The following is an 18,566-nucleotide window of genomic DNA, read 5'->3' as shown; positions in this document are numbered from 1 at the left end:
TTAATATGCAGTCAAGCTGTGTCTCACGGCAGTGATGTCTAACTTTTCTTTGAGGCACTGAAATAACTCAGTTTCTTTCAGCTCTACACCCTCAGAGAAAGCAAAAAGGAGCAGAAGAGGGAAAGGCAGGTTGAAGAATCTTATGCCAAGTACTAATAGCTGATAGTAAAACATCCTGGTTTTAGCATGTGGCTGTGAAGAAGAAAGAACAAAGGTGCTGGAAACAAATTGCTGCCCATTCTTTTGAAATTTGAAATGCGGACTTTAAATTCTCCCAGAAATAATCAGACTGATTCCCACCTGACAGCCATTAAAATAGTGATATGCTAACAGGGGATCCTCAGTGCTTCTGGTAATACTCTGCCGCTAAACATGAGTGAAAAACTGGGGTCAGTTCTTGGTCTTTGGTGTTGATCACTTCTCCCACCAGGTATAATCTCAGAAGCTGCCTTAAAAAACCACTTTCAAGAACTCACCCCTTTTTTAATGTGATGAATATCAATAAATCTTTTGGGGGAGAGACAGGATGTACTGAGGCTCCTGGAGAGTAAAGAGAGAGGGGGAAGAAGGCTTTCTCCTGCTATACACACTCCTTCACTCATTGCAGAAAGTAAGCACAAGTGTCACTGACACACACGGTGACATACAGTCCCTTGATGTTTATTGAAAACTATTTGCCTGCCCCCAGTAAAACCACTTCTGAAGTACACAAATGCCCTGGAAGCAGTGTATGGGGACTGGTGATGTTACCAAAGCCAAGGACACCAAGAGACTACCCCAGGTATTGTATGGAGAAGCACCTTGTACTCCAGGCAGAAGTGGGGTCCTTTGGCTGTACAGGCTGATGGACAGTGCTGTCCCTCAGAGACAAGGCTATACAGGCGGCAGAAGGGACCATCCCCACAAAAGGGAAGCATCAAAGGACCTTAAGGCTCTTTTGGCCCTTTTGAGCCAAGATTTTGCTTGGGACAACTAGATTTTAGTTAGGTAGCTCTAACTACAGCCTGCATGCTAGACCTCCTGGATTTATTTTGCTTTTTGTCAGAAATTGTCTTAGTGAACTATATCTGATGTGTTGGCTCTGTTTCATTGTCTGAGTCCCCCTAAGCACAGGGTGATGTCAAATAGGCAAGTTACTGTTAATTCAGCCAAGTCTTCTGCACATGATAACACAGCCTCTGCAGTAAGAAGAGAAAAAGGGGACACTTTTAGCATCTGGGAACCTAACCCCTCTGCAGATTCCTTACATTCTGCAGAGCATGCCCACAGATAGCACCATGGAAAACCATCAGGCCTCAATCAGTTGTTACTACATATCTTCTACACACTGGAGATTTCTGGTAAGTCAGATACAGGAGACTCATAATTGTAGGAGACTTCATGCATTGCCTAAAGGAAAAATAAATCATGTCTCCAAACTGATCTCTTCTAGCTCACCAAATGGATTGGCTTATTGATCAGAAAATTACTTGTCTTTTTTTGGTTATTGCATTGTGTTACATCTGTTATATTGCATTCCACCGTTATTTGCTGCACAAGACAGTGTGATACAAGATGCATGTGAGCCAAAAAAAAAAATCAATGGGACAATATCAGACATGCAAAAACCCCATTGATCATACAAACCAAGTGTCTGCAAACAAGAACAAGAGTGCTTTGAACTATAGCCCCTCAAAGAATGTCTGTATTGGGAATAACATCTTCATGGAGGAGTGTACTAGGGATAACACCAACTACTGAGCCATAATATCCACAGGGGACTTCATACCCTCTTCATATCAAATACTGAAGTTCCTTTCCTATATTATCATACTTCTTGATTACTGCAGATAGAGGGGAAAAAAATGGCCACATACTTCCAGATAGGGTTTTTTTTTTGCAGTTGTTGATATTGTTTTTTTATCTTTTTGTGGCTGACACTGTCTTTTGATCCTGTTTCTGTTCTTAACTATCACTATAGAGAAATTGGCTCTCAATGTGTAGGGTGAAATTATGAAAATGAAACATTAAGTGTATATGGAAATGTTATGGAACTTCTACTGGGAGTGTGATAAATTACTGTTTGAATATTAAGTCATTTACACAGATAGCAGATAGCTATATCAGATCTTCATTTTTTTCTAACTGGTAAGGACCACCTTCTACAGCACTCAGATTTGCTTGAGCCAAAATGGGATTGCAATAGAGCTGGTACTTAAAATATTCATTCCAGGTTCTTCTTATTATCATCCATAATTACCAGTTCTCTCTTGCACTATATATCACACACAATACGTATTGTATATTATAGAGGATTGAGTCAGTAGGGGTTGGACCTCTGAGATGCAAAGACTGGTGAAGCTGTGAAGTTCCTTTTTTTAGTCAACTGCTGGCTGCTTGACCCTGAGTTAGAATAAAGCAGATGTCTTGCAATCTACTGAGTGACCCCCCTATCACAATGTGCATCATTAAATTATGCAACTATTGGGTCACGAACCTGGCAGTTTAAGCTACACATCAAAGTAGATTGAAAAGGTGCAAAAATGTGAGGGTGAAGTGGAGAAGGAGGGGGAAGTTCAGGTAACAGAGAAACTCTCGAAACTGTGAAACCTCTGTGCCCTTACACAACACCTGCAGAGTTATTCCTTGCGAGTCAGACTTCAGAAAGTTTTTGTGCCAGAAGCCCACAGGGTGATTGCTTAGCAGATTGTACAAGCTCACTGCTTTCGTGGTGAGAACCATACTGCAATTAAGCCACAGAGGTATCACGGCGGCATTCAGGATGCACAGCATGTTCACCTATGCTATCAGCCCATCCAGCATTCACTGTGGAGATCACAAGATTGCTCTTACTGGAAAATTTTCATTCCATTGTGTGTGTGTTTGGAGGTAACAGAGAGGGCCATTCCACACTTGTGAGAAATATGTTGGCAGACTTGTGACATGCCAAATAGGAGCGATGCAGGTACAGGTCCCTCAGGAGTGCAAGTTAGGGTTCACTGTAAATCTTAGGTGCTCTGAAACATCCACATAATTATTCCAAATAGCCCCTAGACAGTATGCCAACAGTTTATACTACGTGGATGGATCTTCTTCATTCTTTTTCATAAGAAAATGGCCTTTTGTTTTTGATGGGTTTAAAATGTCTTGACTCTTCCTTCTTGACCCTCTCACTATGGAGAAATAAATTTACTAATAGTTTGATCATTGAGGGCTGCATCCATTTTAAATTCAGACCCATAATTTTTTCTCATATTTTTTTTTCCATTTCCCTCACAATGGTTTTCTCCAAATAGTTCACATTTAAAATCAAGCAAATCTGAGTTCTTCTGATTTGTTTGTGTTAAAGAGGATAAAAAAATCATATTAAACTTTGAGGATTCTGTCACAAAACACTAAATTATTTTCCCAAATCCATAACCCATCAAATGGCTGAGTGATAGCAATGTCATGAATGGCTTTAACATTCTGTGAAGGGACTTGATATTAATTTGGAAGCAAAATCCAATACCTTGAAGATTTCTAACCTAAGGATATTAGTGCCTTCAAAGTTCATGAGCCGTGCTGCTTCTTAACGGAATAAACCTATTCTGTGTACTTTTTATGGATTTTATTAAAAAGAGTAAGCTGGGAAATATATATATATATATATATATATTTATATATGTAGCAAATATATTGCTGTTTGCATCACAAATTTCCTAACCTTAGGTCATAACTCATAATAAATCTTTGAGCAAACAGGATCTATTGTCAGATTAATACAACAGGTAATTAGGTCCAATTAAGAGGTTGTCTCTAGGAGAAATAATTTTGCTTTCACGTTGTACAGGATAAACTGTAGAGGGGAGTCTGGTTAAAAGGCATGGAAGGCTCTCCAGCACTGCAGAATCATCGTTACAGTTGATTGATCTCTCTGATGAAGGGCATTCATATCTATGGGATGGAAATGCTCATAGGATCTAAATGTCCATTCTCATACTAGAACTAGTCAGATTAAATCACTCAAGCAGATAATACATGTTTTTTGGCTCAGCTGAGAAAAGAGATAGCAATTTAAGGGCTCACAGCACCTTCAATTTTAACGCTGGTATCTTCTGATCTCTTATTACATATTCTTAGTTTATTCTTATTTTTCTCAATCATTTCCTGATGATTACACCAGTCTTCCCTTTTATTTAGCAGTGCTTTATCTAGACACTCTTAAACAAAATTAACCCAGTGAAACTAAGCAAATGAAAATAAAACCTAGTGGTTAGTCCCACTACTAAGGGCATCAGTCCTCTTTGTTGACTTTTGCTATAGACAGATATATTAATGTTAATCAAAGAAATTAGAAATAAAGGTTTTCACCCTTACAACATAGGAGAAAATGTAAGAAAAAAGTTTGAGCTTCTGCTTCATTTCTTAGTCTGTATAAGATCCATAGTTAATTTTCTCAAACAATATGGTGGAGGCTTTGCTAGAGCTTTTAGTCCACACAGTGTCTTGTGTCATGCTGCAGAATGGTCAGGCTGCTCCTGACATTGCTCTTCCCAAAAGAAGCAGCTGCATGGTCCTGCATTGTGTTGGCAGCATCAGGAGATGGGAGTTATTTTCCCTCAGCATGCTCCTTGCTTTCTCTGGAAGGATTTCCCATTTGTACTGCCTTTGGAGCACCCTTTTCAGCCTAAGAGCAGAGTAGAGATTTCTGCCACTGAACAGCTTTTTTACCAGGTCAGCCAAAGAGCACAAAGACCACCCACAAAAATTTGTAGAAGAAACTCCTAATCTAATGAACAAATACATATTCATTTCTCTCATGGCATTTATACTACAGAATGTGGACTTTTTACTGACTAGCAGAAGGGAAAGAATACTCATAAATGCACTAGGAGAGTTTGACTGGAAGCATAATGTGCTCTTAAACTTTCTCAGTATTACTGTTCCGTCTAAATTTTCCATGTCCACATCAAATTTGTGTCCTTATTTCTCAGAAGCTGAAGAAAACTTCACTGTCTGAAAACTGTGCCTCTGTTCCTTCAGGCTAGATTCAAGGTATGGAGTCAATAAGCCAAAGAGCAGTATCCGCCCAAGTGCAGATGCTCAAACAGCCAGAGCTGTAATCGACTGACATTTGGAATTACACATGAGGAGTCAAGGCAAGGTTTTTACTTTATTAGGTGTTAAAGAGCCAGATACACAGATGTGAGACAACACAGAAGCAGTGTCAAGAAAACCATTTTACCCCTAGGTTCTGGCAGCTGAACACTGAATACCAAAGGTATTTTTTTCTTAAACAACTAAAAGGCAGTTTTAAACAAGCCAGTGGATCATGGGTTCAACATATAGTGCAGGTGTAGTCTTAAACATTCTCCAGACAAGCTAATTGATTAAGGAAAGTCATTACTTATATCTCTTGAGTTTACTAATGGGAGGCCCAAAGAGTTTAAAAGCATATCATGTTTCTGAGAGACTGACTCTGGACTACATTTCAAAGTACATGAAATGCTGCTGTACCTTGACTGGATATTTGATCGGCACCGTGCTGCAGAGAGGCAGGACCATGCTACAGCAGCCAGGGAGGTGGGGAAGCACTTGCTGCACATTGCTGCTGTGGAAGCCTTACTGCACTTTTCCTCCATGCTACCTATGCTTGGGGTAATCAAGCAAAGCACCCAGACAAGAGCCATCTGTGTTTAGGGTCACACTCTTTCTCTTCATTTACTTAACCACAGCCTCTCTAGTCTCAAAGCCCCATCCTGGGAGGGCTACATCTGTCCCAAAAGGGAGAGGTGCAGTCTGCACCTGTCAGACTCAAAGGGCTATCACAGTCCCAGCATAACCTTGAAAATCCCCAGTAGATTTAGTAGGTTTTTTTTCCAGAGGTTGTGTTGGTGGGAGAATCTGTGGAAGAGAAGTCTTTGAATTAAAACTCCATGTGGTAATATTTGAAGTGTAAGCCAGCTAGGCTGGCCATTCAGGATGTGGAAAAGATGATGCACTAGGTATTTGTCATCCCTAATCTTTGTTAAAACTATCAACACTCGATTAAAGGCAAAGTTGGATGCTTCTGTTCAAATTACTTTGTCTGGAACAGTTAATAGTGATATTTAAATTGTCATCATTAGGTGTCAGAGCCAATGCTCTTCTGAGACAAATGAAGTTGTTAACACTTCTCTAGAAAGTATTGCTCCCGACTGTCTGCTACCTCTTTCAAACACCAAGGTTATTTCTTAAAGAAAGTGGTAACGTCCATCTTTGTATAATATGACAAATTTGTAAAGCTTCCAGAAACAGAGTGGACTCTATTTTCACCTGATTATATTGTGAGTTAAATGTATAAAGCTTCTCACATCAAGATGAGATAATAGCTCTCACTAAGTTTAAGGGTAAACTAAATATCTACTTTGATGTTGTATGCCAAAAAACAATATTTATGCTCAGGAGAATTTGTGTCCTAGGTATGTTTTCCTAGGAGACATTCATATCTTTTATGTAGCCATTAGCATGAAGAAAAGGGGAATCAAGAAAAATAATGCTCAAATAAAAATAAAATAATTCCATGCTGCTGGCTCCTCAGGTTTTCTTACATGAAATAAATAAAAAGCAGGTGCCGTCTGAGGGGAGGTCTTGCCTGAAATTGGAATGATACTATGTGAAGTGTCCACAGAGGTTAGTAATGCTTTAAGGGACAGAACAAATGAAGTATGGGATCCAAACTACTGCTTGCTTTGTCCAGCATGCTAGTTGCAGAAATGACTGACCTTTGTTGTTATGGGAAAGAAGCAAGAAACCCCTGGCATGGCCTTTTCCAGTGGGCAGTGGTGGCCCTATAAATGTCTTCTCCAAACAAATACCTTTCTATAAATGTCTTCTCCAGCAGTTAGAGAAAGACACCCCACCCTTGCTTTTTATCTACCTTCGGATGCACCTTTTAAAAGCTTTAGCTAACATAGCTATGCATTAGGAGGAGAGCCAAGCATGGTGTCTGACCACTGACCTGGCCCATGGGGAGGCACTCTCTTGGAGCTGCTCCCCTGGAGCCCTGCAGTGTGCATTGTAGGTGAGGCTCTTGCAGCAATGAGTCGTGAGGCATCTTCCCAGGATATTAAGTTTCCATCCCTGAAGGTCCTCTGGAATTTGGGGTTATGAAAGAGGTATGTCATTCAGTTCTGTGTCATCAGACACAGAGAGATCTATGTCATTCAGTTTATCACAGTGACCTTTTTTATGGCCAAGAGAATTTTCTTTGCACACTTACCTGATATGCTATCTGCCACCCCTTTGTAATTTTCCTTGTGCTTTTCAGAAACCTTTCTAAAGTTTATGTTTGTACTGAGATGACAAACACCTCACCCATGATTCTGCACAAGGCTGCACCACTGTCTTAGCTTGTGTCCACTTTTTCAGAGATGAATATTGGAAATCTGCAATGATGCTACCCACTGACTATAAATGGGACTGATGTGTCTTTTTGTGTGTGTACGAAATTCATTAACAAGGGTACTGTAAAGGAAATTACAGAATATTAAGTACCAGCTCCTGGTTTTCTACAAGGCCAGCACATTTTACACTGCTTTGTATGTAATTCCTTACACCATGCTTATCTGTAAATGTCACAGAACTACCAAACCCCTTCCCCACCTTGTAAAACGTGATCACCAAAAGTATGTATGAGTCTCCTTTAGGCATCCAGCAATGGAAGATAAGTAAGAGTTGAGATTGCTTTGATAGCATCATGTATCAGTAGAACAAAGAGGGATTCCAAAACAATGTATTAAACCTGTGGCAGAGAGGTAGTCAATTAGCTAAAGCATTAAAATGAGATTAAAGGAAGTTAAAAAAAAAAAAATCCATCTTGTGACGGGAGTAAACATGAAATTATGTAGGATAGTTGGGTTTTTCTAAATGTCATTTAGTTGTGTGTTAATGTAGCAAACCAATTAGATAAAATTAAATTTCAAGCCTGATTGACTTTTAAATATTCAATTTGAGCACTGCATTTTGTGTTTATTGCTTTGCTCAGGAAACATCTAGAAATGGCTGTTGAATCAAGGAATTAAATGAAACTTACACTGTCAATAGGCTGGCTGGGGTTTCTGTGAGAGCATGATGGCAGTTCTGTTTTATTCAGTGCCATTAAACACTGCATATCCACAGAACACAAAACTATAAGTCTGAAAAAGGACACACTGGCTGCTGGAGAGCTTTGGCATTTATAGCTGGATAACACTGGCAGATAACGAGAAGTTCGATGCTGTGGAAATGATAACTATGAAATATGTAACAATACTAACCCATGAAGGTGGAATGTATATCATGAAATATTGGAGGATAATTCAAATCTGCATGGCAATCTGCTTTTCATTTCAAGTGTCAAGCCTATGTAAGCCATAACTTACCCAGGTATTACTCATTTGGGAAATAACTACAAATTTAGTACAACTCATGGAACCAAAAAAAAAAAAAAAATTCCACATGGGAAGAAGAGGAAGGATGTAACATTCCCTCTCTTCCCACCCTGTCTGCCTGTGAGAAAGAAAAGGACTTCTCTTAGAAAAACACACTCACTACTTGTAAAAAGAGTGGAAAACCTGTGATGGCTACAATGGGATCCATCTGCTGGAGAGATGCATCCCAACAGCGTGAGAGATGCATCCCTACCTCTTGCCACCTGCCCAAGAAACAAAGAGTAAAATGCACTTATCCCCAGGTCTGCCCTGTCCTTAGCACTCTTTGACCACCCCGAGACACAGAAGAGAGAGATGTTACACCAAGTACTTTGTTATGGTCTGTGTCATCTGAGGCTTCTTTTCTCTGGGGCAAAGGTGTCATTACTGCTTTTCATGCTGCATTTGATGCTCTGGGGAGTGGGCTTTGGACCAGAGGGAGAAGGGAAGAGAGGAAATCTATCTCAGGACTGAAAGGTTGAGACAATAGATAATATTAATATTGTTTTTTCATGCTTTTTGTGACAACCTGGCACTCAGTCAAAGGTCAGAGTCTCCCATTATCCTGTTCCAGCATTATCAAAGCCATGGTAAGAAAATATCTGAATGAAAAGCTACACATACCTTCTTTTTTTTCTCCCCCTGCTGATAAAATAGAGCATTTCCAGGCAACAAAAAGAGAGAGAAAGAAGAGATAGATCCCTTTCATGCTTTTATTTTCCATTTTTTTTCTGCTGTAGTAACCTTTATACCAGCAACCTTTCTATTCTCCTGAGGCAATAAATTTTCTTGTTCAAAGCAAAAGGTACAAATGATGAATTACATCACTGCAATGGAACTTTCCCCAAATCATCTCTGTGTCTTCCTTTAGTCACCAAATTCAGAAATATTATTAACAACTGGAGGATCCTATAGAAAGGGATCTTGTATGTGCTGCTGTGCCTACCCAGAGTGGCAGGAATCTGTCATTCAGTGTATCCGCAGCAGGATTATTTTAAGTAAATAAGTAAAGAAAATTTACTGCCAGAGGTTTCAGGAAACTTGTATTTTATTTTCTTTATTTTACTGCAAGATTATATTGACTTTCTAAGCTGACTATTTCTTTTTGACAGAATGCACAAACTATTTTATTTTCTGGGATACCACTGGTAAAATCTATGCAGTCTCATTAACAGATCCAAGTGCAAAAGAAGTGCATAATTTTCAGCATAACTTTACAGAGAACCAGTCCTCTCAGAATTGCCATTCAAGGTAGCTCCTGCTAGAAAACAGATGAGAAAGATCACTTTGACAGACAACCTAAAACCAGCCTAGCCTTTGGGTCATTCCCAGAGTTGAGAATTTAATGTGTCTGTGAAACAACCCACTTTAGGTAATGATATACATATTAATGTAGTGTGCATCCAGCTTTGCTTTGGCAAGTGTTCTGGACCATGATTCTGAGATGAGATGCTGTTGTGAAAAAGGAAAAATTCATGACAAGGCAAGGAATGAAGTCTTGCCTATGGAACACATGAAGCAATCTTCTTGCTCTCCTCAGCTCTCCCACAGCCTCAGCTGAGATCTCTGCTCCTTCAAGAAAGATGTGGTCAATTGAGCAGAACCCAAATTATGTGGTAGTCTTGATAACATAACCTGTGGATAAAATTGCTCAAGTTGAAGTTATTAAATCTAAAGGGAAAACTGGAGAAATAGCATGAGAACAGTCTCCAGACAGGAGGAAGATTGCAGCAAAGAGGAATAGGATAGGAGATGGAACAGGACAATAATTAAAGCAAAGAGGTTAAAAATATTTTCTGACAGCAGAGACAGGGTACCAGTGGTCTAGATTGCTATCAGAGGATTGTCAGCATTGGAGAATTTTGAGGATACATTAGACAAACATTGATTAAGAATAAAAACAGATACGTCAATCCTTCCTTAGAACAGGGCTTTACTAGATGGCCTAGGATGCTTTAAGATTGTCTGGCAAGTGATATTAGTGCAGTCTCTGGTCAGTCACAATCTCTATGCATTACACGCCATCCAAATTACTTCCCTTGAGAACTTTTTATGCATGGCTTTCATGGATGAGACATGTGCCCCATGAGTGTTCACCTCTGATACCTGTAACTGGCACTTGAAATCCGTTTCTGGGACTACTTTCAGAGGCCCCACTGAGTTATGGAGGCTGGTGGGCCTGCTGGACAAGGAACGAAAGGAGTCCTATGATGGGACAAGTCCTAGGTTCCTTTCCAGTTTATGGTGCCTGAAAAAGCCTCCCCCAGAATGCTCTGTTCTGTTATGTTAATGTACCCCAGTTCTGCTCCCCTGGTTGGCTCCGTTGGCTGCTACACCCCTTGTCACCTGATACGCCCTCAGAGTTTCTCAATTAGTTCCCTTACCCTGGACCCCCCATTGCTCTCCCCGGGCTTCTCTGGAACCTTGCACGAGTGCGGATGCATTAAATCTCACCAGTAGAACCCCATGCAAAGACCCTTGCTGCTCATTCACCGTCGGACTGTTTTTGCCAGCCATCTGCTGTGTGTGTGTATGTGTGTGTGCCAGTGTGCTGCCTGCACCGAGAGACTTCCTTGGAGGTGCTTTTGGGAAGATTGCGGCATTTTACCATCTACTATCAACGCGACACTGAGTGGCTTCTATGCTGTTTCAAGAAGAGTCAGTGATGAAGAAGATGACTTCCACCCCATAACTGCCTCCATATCACGGTAAGGATTTGAAGCTCTGCCTTTACCTGGATGGCAAGGCAGCTGGTGATTGGCAACCTCTCAGTTAACCTGAGTATTTCAGGGCATGGAGTTGGGAAGCCTAGCATTCTGTGTGGGAAATGGCTAATTGATTCTAGAGGGAGACATAGGGTCTTTCATGAAGGATGCATCCCAAGGTGAGGAAGTTTATGTATGCCACGTGCCATCCAGCGTCAGGGCTGCCTCTTCCCCTGCTGCTCAGACACCAGCCTGTACCTGAAGCCAGGGAAATGTCATGTCACTGTCAGATAAGGCACAGGAGGCTGTAACGCATTTGAGCAGCAGAAGAAAGGTGGCACACTCTTGACTGACGCTGACAGCCTGATATTTGACAAGTGTGTTTAAGTTGGAAGAATTTTCCTCAGTGCTATGGAGCACTTTACAAACATTCACTAAGCTTCATGGTACTTCTCATACCACCTCCTCCTGACAAACACAGAAGCTAAAGTTCACCAAGTACTTTCAGTCCTGGCAGAAACAAGAGGTGGCTTCATGTTGGTTGGACACTGGTGGTCATTGGCTATCATTTTTCCCACCCTGCCTTCAGCAGATGTCCTGAGCAGGTTTAGGTGACTCATCAGGATGCCCAGCATGCCCTCCTGGCTGGGCTGACATGCAGGAGCTCCAAGGGGCAGCAACCAGTACTTCTGTTACATTACCAGGTGAGGAGCTTGGACAGAAATGGGCCGGACAGAAACCCTGGACCAACTTCCAGAGCCCCATCTTCAGGCAGCTGGGAGGTGCATGCGTGCACTCCCACTGCCATCCCATCCATCACACACATGTTCTCACAGGTCTGCAGAGCTGGAACAAAAATTACTTTGTTTATGTCTACCAAATTAACCCAACCCTCCACCTTACATATAATTAGACACAGATGTGTCATAAGCTAGGGCAAGCCCCAGACCTGTGTGAATAATTGTTGTACAACAGCAGCAAAGGGCAGTGCATCAAAAATTAGCAACTTTGCTGTAGTCACAAATTGGCTGTTTGCCAGTGATGCATTATTTTTGCCTTTTCTACTTATTGTTGGGTGTGTGTTTGTTTGTTTCCCTGCAGCCCCACTGAAATTAGGACAAGAATTTTGTTTGTCTGAGGGGTTTTTATTATGAGAGCCACTGAATTCCCAGACTCCTAACACTTTATTTTATTTTTATGTCTTTGGAGTCACATTCCCCTTTCAGTGAACACTGCGCCTCTGAAGACATTGCCCTTGAGTGCTATGCTGTGCACTCTGGAGTAGCTGAGCCTGGCATCAGCACAGATCCAGCAGTGCCTGCTGTTTTCTGTGCCCTGTGACCGAGATAGTGGCCACCAGCAAACTTCTGCATGCTGGCTGAAGAGACCAAACCTCCATGCTCCCTCTCCTGCAGAAAAACTGTAGTAGTGATGCTTTACTAACACAATATTCTTGCCAGGCTCTGTTGGAGTGAAAGCTGTTTTATTGAAGCTCAGCAGCAGGAATGGTCTTTGAGAAATAATTCTGCACTTCTGGAGCTGCTGGCAGCTTCTCTGCCAAATGTTCCCCCCACACAACTTCAAGTCTCTGAGTGTAGGGCTTCCCCTGGCAGGCAGAAACTGAGAAGCCCACGGGAGTTGGCAAATCACAAGTAGTTTTAATTTCCCTTTCCTCCTGCTTGAGTGACAGACAATCCTTCCATGGTGAAATCCAGCTGAGAGAGAGACTTGGCTCTGGGAAGCTGAAGAGCCATGCACCCACAGCAGAAATCTGGTCTTACCACACAGCAGTGGGATGGGCATTCATGGACATTCAGCAGCCAAAAATTCTGCATTCTCATCACCATCATGGGAGAAGAGCACAGATTTTTCATGATATCTGACTGCTAAGTCAACATCATTATTAGTCTGCACTTGGCTCCAGCAGGCCCTCCCTAAAGCTGTAACATTACTTGCTTGTTTATTAGTCGCAGTAATAGTACTGAGGACTGACCACCGACTTGGGAAGGAGTTTGAATTCCTCAGTGATTTCCATAAAAACTGGGAAACTCAACAAAAGAGAGAAACCCTACATCTTGGTAATTACCTGTGGGCAAGTAAAAAGGAACAATATGAAGTAGTCATGGAGTTCTTATGGCAGAGTAACTGGAGAACCAGCTATAGCTGGTTATACATTGGGTGCTACTGAGGCAAAATTTGGAAGTATTTTCACAGGGGATGAGCTGATGTCATCATGTTAAGAGCAGACACTGTGATTTATCACAAGCTAGAAATCTCACCCTGTAGTGTGCCTCTGGTGGTTCTTTAGTTAAGTACTTTTCTGACATCGCTTTTTAGGGCTCTACATTTTACTGTATCAGCAGATATTGATTCCATAGCTCCAGAGCTCTAATCTGCTACCTGAATGCAAAATGTGTCCATGGCTCATTGTGAGACTGCAAAAACAGTGTGGTTTCATTTTTTAAAGAGGAGACTGTTCTCCTCATTTTTCTTAAATACAGTTCTCATTGTAGTTTGGAACATATGGTCTTTATTTTGCAGGTGCTGAGCTTTTTTCCTCTGCTGGGTGTTTTTTTGCTCTGCCCTCATTGCTTCTGGGCAGAATGAGGGGTCTTGCCTTGTCTATATGTCGATATATGTTACTGACTTCTAAAAATCAAGTTACATGACAGTTCTCTAATGCCACCAGTTATGGTTATTTACTTGTAGCTTGTAGGAAAATACAACTCAACATTATCACAAGAGCTTCTTACTTTCCTTACTGTAAATTACTGAGGTGATCCCCAGACCTACTGCGCAAAACTGTCATGCATATATTTAGGAATTAATTTGATCCATTGGCCAACATTCATTTTTAGAACCTTTTAGATTCTTTAAATTTAATTCTGGCACTAATTTTTTACTTGAGTTGTACACTGTTATAAACAATATCTGTTGAGTCAAACTTCACGTATAAACTGAATTTTTAGAAGAAAAGCTTCTGCAGAATCTAAGAACCATCAAAGTATTTCTCTGCAGTTTATTATTCCAAGATAAGTGTGCATTTATCTTTAAATACATGTAATACACAAGCATTGTAAATGCTTGAAAATAAGGTAATGGTTGCTAATATTCAAAATAAATGGCGACTTATTTCTCCTTGTAGAAAGATGACTCTCCTGAGAAATGTCCTGGTCTGAGCAGGAGTGCACTTGATATGGATCAAATATTAGCTGACTTGGGTTTGGGAGGCAGTGGTTCCAAATAAGCTTCACTGACTCCGTCAACTAAACTTCCTCTATTTCAGGAATACATGATCTCACCTCTAGAGTCTCACCTCAGCATGGCTGATCACTTTTAACCCATACTGCACACATTCCTCCATCTCTCTTGGCTTCCATCTCCTTTATTCCAGCCTTACACCCATGACGAAAATTGCAAAATACTGTGAGTTTGCCCAGAGACCACTGGGAAAGAAATTTGGGGCAACACTGAGAACAGCGGTCATGATTCCTGCCATTATAAAGTGCCAAATAAATAATGAAATATTTCATTTTAATCACAATTCATCTCTCTTAGATCAAAGAAAATATTCTAAATGGGAAGTAATTTATAAAATGAAGAATGTGCTGTGAGGAAGTCTGATTTAATTTTGTAGTATGAATATTAACCAGAAAAACTCTAAATCACCATACAATTATTAAGGAAGAAGAAGAAGAAAAAGAAAAGAGGAACAATTTTAGAGAGGCTGTGATTTTATAAAGCATGAAAGCAGCTTGAGAACAGAATTTGTGGTGCAGATTGTGCCCGGCACCTGGTCTTGCTTTCTCCTCCTTTCCCTGCCATAGTCCACAGCCTTTTAATGAGAGGTAGAGGTTGTTTTAACCTTGCAGTATAAACCTGCCTCTCTGTTTCTATTCTGCATGACAGTGGTGTCACATTAGTGTCACTGATATGTCATCTCAACAGTCGTTTCACAGTAGCAATAAACCTACTGGATAGTGACTCTTGCCATGTAGAAATTCCCAGAAAAATCTATTTCTAACTTTGGTAAGTATGCATTTACCTCTGAATGATTGCAAACACTTATTTTAAAAAGAAACCAAAGCCTTTGACTTTCTCCTTTGGTTTGTTTTTTTTGTTTGTTTTTTTCTTAGGATACAATAACTCAGCTGTTACATCTCCTGTCTTTTGCTGTTTCCATAACACATTAAATGCTCTCAGTAATTTTTCCCAGACCCAGTGTGCCTAAAACACTAAATACATATAAAACAGTCTTGCCTTTCTCAACTGCACAAAGCCTGTTTCTCTCCTTAAGCATCTCAAAGCAGATGTTTGTTTACAGGGTCTTTTAAATGTTGACTATAGGACTGGCTTCCTCCCCACCCCACTTTCCCTGTTTCTTCCCATCTCTCCCTCCTCTTCCTGACTTCCAGCCTCTGCTTACTAGCCAGCAACATGTAAGGAAAACCATTCCAATGCTGATTTCCCTTCCATTTTAACTCCCTCCTCTCTTTCTCTTTCCCTTTCCCTTCTTCTGTGCAAAGCATTTGCAATATTTAGTTCGCTGGCAATTTAAGTGCCTGCAGATGCCTTGGAATAACAGTGACACGTAATCTGGCTCCACACAGGATAGATGGGGTTACGCAGCTGATGGGAGAGTTAAAATCCCTTTGAAGAAAAGCCAAGGACAAACAAAAGGGAAAAGTGGGTGCCCCTGTCTAGAAATCTACTCCACAAACAGGTGGGTTACAGGACACGGGCCTCCATTCTTGTGTTAAGAGCCTATTAAGCATTTGGGTGTTGCTATTGCCCGTGTGGTTTATTTTCTGCCGCACTCTGAATACAGCTCAGCATCTCCCCTCAGTCTCCAAGGGGCGAGGCTTCTGCTGGGACAGCGGGCTCAGCCAGGCGTGATGGCAGGACAAGGGGACCGGCTGAAGCAAAAGGCTTTTGGATTGGGAAATACTCTGTCAGAGAAAAGGGAGAGGTTGGGAGAGGGCAGAAAGGGGAGAAGGAGGCGGAGAAGGGGAGCAGGACAAAGCAGGCTGGTGGGTATTCAAGGCATCCTAAACCCATCAATAGGGCATTGTCCCCAGGCGGGGGTCCCGCTGGCAGTGGGGGGCAGGGGCTGCTTCTCCCGGAGGTGGCCAGCTGGAAGGTAGCCTGGGGGGCCCAAGGTGGCCCTGGAGGCACAGCCCCCCTGCAGCTAGGGAAACATGGAGCGTCTTCCCCAAAATTCACGTGGTGCTGGCTGTGTTTATTCAGGCCCCAGCGACCAGCTGTCAGCAAGCAGTGAATGAGGAGAGATTTTTAATGATGGTGCTTTCAACCATAATGATCAGTTTGTGTTGCTTTCCATTTTCAAAGCTGTTTTATTCCAAGAGAAAAGGCTGAAACCTTCCTTTAATGAAACACGAAGCCCAAGACCCTCCTTTGCATGTGTGCTCCTCTCCACTCCCAGTGGAGGAGCTCATTATCATGGGCTTTTCAGGCCCACAAAGACAGGCTCTGCTAATACTCTGCAGCCCGTTTCACATGTTCATTCATGCCCTTTTTTTATTATTTTTTTTTATCAGTCTAGTTTCAGCAAACAATCTGGGGTAAGCATTTTTGATTTGGGCTTTGGGAGGAGGAAAGGAGGAGGGGAGATTGTTTCAGATCAGGGGAAGTGGTAAAGCTTTTACTTAACTACAAGCACATGAATATGCTCACAGAAATCACTGGAAATGCAATATACCTGCCGGAGGCTTTAGTACTCTTCCCAGATCAGTCATTACACGGTGCAAGTACCACAATTCCCCGCCTGTAAAATATGGCAAGCAGCACTTTCCTCCTTTGCACAGTGTTAGGAGCCTAAAAAAGGGCCCATAAAAGCCAAGTAACATTACTATCTGCATCCATAAACTCAGCAGTAAGTTTGAGCACTTTACAGCATAGATGCCCTTCAGCATGAGAAATGGGTAGAAAAGGAAAAGAGAAAACTGAGTATAAATGAGCCATTTAAAACATATTTGATGTAAAAAAAAAAATGAACCAGGTGATCTGACTGGAAGAACTATTTTGATCCCATATTTTTAGCATGTTTGTTAACATATAGAGGAGGAGAGACTGAAAGGAGACTGAAACTAAGGAAAGGGCTTCCAGTCATTTCAAACAGCATTAGGCAAGACCAGCAAAGCCTGTTGCACCAAGATAACAAAGTGTTGGTCTGCAGTTCAAAAATGTCTGCTACAAGATGCACAAAGTCAGTGGCAATTTCCAACACAAGGTCAATCTGTGTTGATTAACCCTTACTGTTATTTGAAGATCTTCTCCAAAGTTCAGACTTGACAGCTTAAGGGTTATTCCTGCAGCACCTTGACACCTTGTTCCTCCTGTGGGATCCAGACCAAAATGCTCAGCACTTAGTGCTACATCAGTCAAAGAAGAAAATGGGATTACTCAGAATAAGACCTGTAACATGTAAGCAGGAAGAAACCTAAAAAAGACAGCAAAAAGGCTGTCAAACACCAAGCAGGAAAAGAACCTGACTTTCATCTGGGGGGGAGGGGTGTTGTCTTGTCAGAAAAGTCTATTCCTCTTGTTTAAAACAGGGGAGCTCAGGTGGACAGCAATGTGCCCATTGCTGGGCGTCTGCTACATGTTTATATTTGATGGTGCTGAGTCAGAAGGAATTGAATCCCTCTGAGGAACAGTCTTTTTTAATTTACAAAAAATGCTAATACTTTCCATAATGGCCAGATCATGTTGATCTGCTGGTATCCATTCTGTAAATGAAGACTAACTAAACATTTGCTGAGGCAGAATGGTTTCATTTTGGTTGCTCACGTGCTTAAAATTTGCTGTCTGTTATAAGTTTGTTGAATTGCCATTGCATGCAAAATGAACTGAGGCAGAAGTTTCATCTGGGCTGTCATTTCCCTTCCCTCTCTGTGGCCTTAGTATAAATCCAATGCAATTTAAGATTGCTTGAATTTATGCTGATAAATATAGGATTGATTGAATTCAACAAAGAATTTTACACACATATCAAGTCTATCTTGTGCTCCAGTCACACTTCCTCTTCTCCATCAAATCCCAAATCACAAGCTGAACCTCCCTTACCATGCTGGCACATCTTAGAAAACTGTCATGTTACACCAGAGAATTGAGGTTACTGATTTTACACTACAAAAACTTTTCCATAGTTATAGCTTTATTGTCTTAAGTAACTGTTTTTCTTATTTCCTTTTTTCTTTTTGCTGTTTTTGTTGAGAAAATAAAAAAGGAACACAGAAACTTGAAACATGAACTGAACCTTTCTTTAGATGATCAAATGATGAGAAAAGTCATGCCAAGAAACAGGAAGAAGAAAATCAGATTCTGGGCTCAAAGAGAAGGATCTTCTGATCAAGTAGACAGAAAGGTAGGACCCAACAGTCACAGATACTTTTGTTTATTATTTCTCCATAGCAAATTACTGGATACA

The sequence above is a fragment of the Corvus kubaryi genome, unplaced genomic scaffold (assembly GCF_017639235.1).
Source record: "Corvus kubaryi isolate FWS band 111438036 unplaced genomic scaffold, C.kubaryi_AGA036_p1.0 69, whole genome shotgun sequence".
Lineage (NCBI taxonomy): Eukaryota > Metazoa > Chordata > Aves > Passeriformes > Corvidae > Corvus > Corvus kubaryi.
The sequence above is the reverse complement of the archived record's forward strand: the minus strand, read 5'-3'. Positions refer to the sequence as shown.